Raw genomic sequence first — 5,000 nt, 5'->3', positions numbered from 1 at the left:
CGTAAGAGTGTTCGTCGGGGTAACCCAAAATGACCTGGAGACGCCGTCGGGAGATCCAGAAAGAGTTTTCTTTTCTGTATAAGCGTTCGAGTTCCCTGGAAACTTTTAGCAAGGAGATAGGGTTTGGAACGCGAAGAGCACCGCAGTTGCGGCGGTGTCTGGATCTTCCCCTCGGACCTTGAAAATCCAGGAGAGGGCCACGTGGAGGTGTCGCGCCGGTTCGTACCCATATCCGCAGCAGGTCTCCAAGGTAAAGAGCCTCTAGTCGAGAGATTAATGTAGGTAAGGGAAGTCGGCAAATTGGATCCGTAACTTCGGAATAAGGATTGGCTCTGAGGAGCGGGGCGTGTCGGGCTTGGTCGGGAAGTGGGTTTGGCTAACGTGCCGGGCCTGGGCGAGGTGAATGGATCAGTAATGTTTCAGAATCCGAGCTCGGTCCCGTGCCTTGGCCTCCCACGGATCTTCCTTGCTGCGAGGCTTCTGTGATACTTCACCGTGTCGTAGTCGTTCTCTTCGGCCGCCATTCAACGCTCAGCTCAGAACTGGCACGGACTAGGAGAATCCGACTGTCTAATTAAAACAAAGCATTGCGATGGCCCTAGCGGGTGATGACGCAATGTGATTTCTGCCCAGTGCTCTGAATGTCAACGTGAAGAAATTCAAAAAAGCGCGGGTAAACGGCGGGAGTAACTATGACTCTCTTAAGGTAGCCAAATGCCTCGTCATCTAATTAGTGACGCGCATGAATGGATTAACGACGATTCTCGCTGTCCCTACCTACTGCCCGCAGGGGGTGTAATGGCGGGTAAAACCGCCCTTACACACGGGGTGTGACGACCCCGCGGTCCCTGAGTCGAACTTGGTGTAAGGATTGGGATCCCCCTTTTGGGGGGTCACAATAATTATACCTAGGGGGGTTGCAGGTGCAGGGTGAGTCCCTGTACCCATGGGGGGGTTTCGGAGGGGGGGGGGTCGCGAATTGGGTCGCGAGCGAGGGCGAAATCGACTGGTGGAGGGGTGGTTCCACGTGGTGGAGGGGTGGGTCCACGTGGTGGAGGGCGAAATCGGCGGGTGGAGGGGCGCGAGACCTACTTACTGGGGGGTTCGGAGGGGGAGGGTCGCGGATTTGGTCACGGTGGGGTGGGCCGGACTTCGGGAAACGCGAGGGAGGGCGAAATCGGCTGGTGGAGGGGTGGTTCCACGTGGTGGAGGGCGGAATCGGTTGGTGGACGGGGAATTCCACGCGCGGGTGGGGGTTCGGGGGGACAGGCTGCTTCGCAGTGCGAAGGGCATGGACACTGCGGTTCTCGCAAGTGGTTCCAGCCACGCGTTAGTAGTCGGAACCTCCCGCAACGGTGGAGGCCGGCGAAAACGCGACGCCACACGTGGGGGTTGGGTCAGGGGGAGTGGGTGGGTATCCCTCGGAAAAGGGACGGTTCGCGGGGTGGTGCGGGGGAGGGGGGACTGGCTGCTTCGCAGTGCGAAGGGCATGGGCATTGCGGTTCTCGCAACTAGTTCCAGCCACGCGCTAGTAGTTGGAACCTCCCGCAACGGTGGAGGCCGGCGAAAACGCGACGCCACACGTGGGGCTGGGTCTCAGGGGGAGTGGGTGGGTATCCCTCGGGAAAGGGACGGTTCGCGGGGTGGGTCGTCGGGCGGGATGGGTGGGTTCCCCCTTTCTGTGGGTCTGCTCCCTCTCTGCTCCTCTCTCGAGGGGAGTCGAGGCGGAGCACTCCTTCAGCGCCTCCACCGGGCCCCGATCCGAGCTCCCCAGCTCGGCGGGAACCGGAAGGCTCCCTCCCAGGGACGGTGCTCAGCGTCCCGAGCTACCCAGCTCGGTGCCGCTGGGAATCGTCCCATCTAATCCTAATATTCTTATTCATTCTTTTTCTTTTACTTTTCAGCTTTTCAGCTCTTGCCTTTTGGCACGGCCGACGACCGTATCGTCTACTTCAACCATGGCAGGGCATTTTTGCAAATCTTGTCCGGAGGCTAAACTGCCCCCAATCGGATCTCCGGGGGGGCACAAAAATGCGTCCGTCGTGCGGCGAAGTCTGCGCATCGCTTCTCAGCATGCCAGAGGACCACCTACAGCGACTACATCGAGGGACCCAAGGAGGGTGGTGCCCTCAAGGGTTCGTAGTCGCCCGCCGTGCGCCGGGGTACTGCCCTCCCGACGAGGGAAAGGTTCCAGCCTTCGTGCTGTTCACGAGGACGTCGCAGCGGAAGAGGAGTTGACTGCGCAGCCGAGCCAGCCAACGCCTGGATCTTCAAGAACTTCGACCGGTGAGTCCACTCAATTATTAGGTAGGGTTCGCGAGTGCCAAGTTAGATTAAGTAGGATCCATAGTCATCGCGTCGCGACCGGAGGCTCACCGGTACCCCCCGTTCCAATAGGTCATCCTCCCCGGACCCCTGCGATCGAGGGACCGGGCGCGCAACGCGACGTTAGAATACTGCAATTGAACATGTCCCGCTCAATTGCAGTAACCGGGGAGGTCTTTCAGTTAATTCGCAAAGAGCGTCTGGACATATTGTTGCTCCAAGAGCCGTATGCCATTCGTGAGGCGAACACCTGGGCCATCCGCGGCCTAGGAGTCGGAATGCGTATTGCCGCGAGCTCAACGGAACGACCGTGGGCGGCCGTCGTTGCGTGCAACTCCATCGTGGAGATTGCTTACGTGTCCCAATTAAGTAATGCACATTGCGTTTGTGCTGAAGCCCGCGTCCCCGGTGGATCCTTCTTCGTCGTCTCCAGTTATTTTCAATACTCGGACGACATAGAAATCCACCTGAGGCAGCTTGAAAAGGTTCTCAGCTGTCTCAGGGGTCGCCGCGTTCTGGTGGCGGCCGATTCGAACGCCCAACACTCCCTTTGGAGCCCCAGGACCACTGACCGTGGTGTCCTCCTGGGTGAGCTCATCGAGTCTTTCGGTCTCCGCGTCGCGAATGATGCTAGGCAGGGCCCAACCTTCAGGAGTGCCGCAGGTACGTCGTTCATCGACGTCACACTGGCCACTCCTGGCATGTATAAATTCATACGTGCATGGAGGTTGGAGGACGAGTGGTCCACTGGTGACCACACGTCGGTTTTCTTTCGTTTAGCGATCCGGCGTTCCTCAAAGCGCGTCAATAACTCGGGAGTCGGCGAGGGCTCTACCATGCGGTTCAACGTTCGTCGGGCCGACTGGGAAGAGTTCGAGGCGACCCTCGATGAGGAGGCCCGTGAGAAACTCGTGGACCATCCGCTGGATTCTACAGCGGATGTTGAGAGAATGGCAGAAGTACTGGGTGACGTACTCACCAAAGCCTGCCAAGATTCGATGCCGCGCCGCAGACATTATCGTCGAGCGAATCCGTGGTGGACCGAGGAGCTGACCAGCAAACGCAAACTGGTCAGTCGTCTCCGAAACGGCTACCGAAGGGAGACTAACCCTGACGCGCGGAAAATTAAACAGAATAGGTATCGTGTAGTCCTGCGGTCGTATACCAGGCTACTTAGGACAACTAAAGAAAATAGCTGGCGCGGTTACATAACGACCGAAAGTAATGCGAATCCCTGGGGCTTCCATTATAAATACGCGGCTGATAAATTACGTGTAGGCACGGTACTCAGCACACTTAGAACCGCGAATGGCACGACACTTACAATGCGTGAGACTGCTGAGGTACTGTTGGACACACACGTACCTGACGATGACCCCAACGAAGACACACCCGAACAGACTGACATCCGTGAACGCGTGAGGAACTTAACGGTCCAGACAGAGGACGCACGAGACTTGACGGACGACCAACTTAAGGGTCTCGTCAAGACCCTTAAGAATGACAAAGCCCCAGGATGCGATTTAGTTGAAGTTAGGGTCCTGAAAGTCGCGGTCATGAGGATGCCTCACATCTTCACGCGACTCTTCAACGCCTGCCTTAAGCACGGCGTTTTCCCCACCGTTTGGAAAGTCGGCACACTTCGTGCTCTCCTCAAAGGAGTTCACAAGGATGTGTCCGACCCCAAATCCTACCGTCCCATTTGCCTCTTGTCGGTTGTCGGGAAATTTTTCGAAAGGGTCCTGCACGGGATCCTTACGGCGAAAGTCCTTACTGAGGACAAAATATCAGGACGTCAATATGGCTTCCTGCCTGGACGATCCACGGAAGACGCGATAGTAGAGTTGCGTGAATTAGTCGAGCGCGGTAACGACAAGAGGTACGTCATTGGACTCCTATTCGATATCTCAGGAGCCTTTGACAACGTGTGGTGGCCCCTAGTCCTCCAGTCTTTGGCGGATCGAGACTGCCCGAAGAATGTCTTTGAAGTGCTCCGGAGCTACTTCGACAATCGGACTGTCAAGATCGCCTGGAGCGACCAAGAGGTTTCCAAGCCGGCCACCCGGGGCTGTCCGCAAGGATCAGTCCTCGGCCCCGCTTGCTGGAATCTCATGTTCGATGCCCTCCTCAAGAGCATCGAGCAGAATTTTGGTGACATCGAAGTCGCCTACGCGGACGACCTTATCGCGGTCGTATCGGCCGACTCGCGTAAGGAAATAGAGAGGATAGGCCGAGCCGTCGCCGAACACATCGCGTCGTGGTGCGCGTCAGCGAAGCTCGAACTGTCGAGGAGCAAGACAGAGGCAATTGTCCTGTCATGCAACTCGCAGAAGAGAGCGCCGCTGGTGCGGTACAGGTGGGATCGGGCGCGAAGGACACGCCGACGCGTGAAACCGGTGCTGGATATCCGCCCACCCGAGATTAGGATCTCCGGGGAGAAGGTTCAGTTTAAGGATAGCGTCAGGTACCTCGGGGTACATTTTAATAGGAACATGCGGGTCCGGACCCATACACGATACATCCAGGAAAAAGCCAGGGTCCTCTTCACTCGGCTATCGGCCCTAATGCACAAGCATTGGGGACTCCGATACCGATCGGTTAAGTTAGTATTTCAGGGCGTTTTTCAGGCTGTCGCGTCGTATGCAGCCCACGGGTGGGTGGACCGGTGCACACCG

The 5,000-nt window shown here is 57.4% G+C and overlaps 1 pseudogene; it reads left to right on the top strand.

Moving 5' to 3' along the window:
* LOC135171891 (large subunit ribosomal RNA) overlaps positions 1 to 5,000 on the top strand; it is a 9,405-nt pseudogene that overhangs the window by 2,020 nt on the left and 2,385 nt on the right.

This window comes from Diachasmimorpha longicaudata, unplaced genomic scaffold (genome assembly GCF_034640455.1).
Source record: "Diachasmimorpha longicaudata isolate KC_UGA_2023 unplaced genomic scaffold, iyDiaLong2 ctg00000123.1, whole genome shotgun sequence".
Classification (NCBI taxonomy): Eukaryota; Metazoa; Arthropoda; class Insecta; order Hymenoptera; family Braconidae; genus Diachasmimorpha; species Diachasmimorpha longicaudata.
The sequence above is the reverse complement of the archived record's forward strand: the minus strand, read 5'-3'. Positions and strand labels throughout refer to the sequence as shown.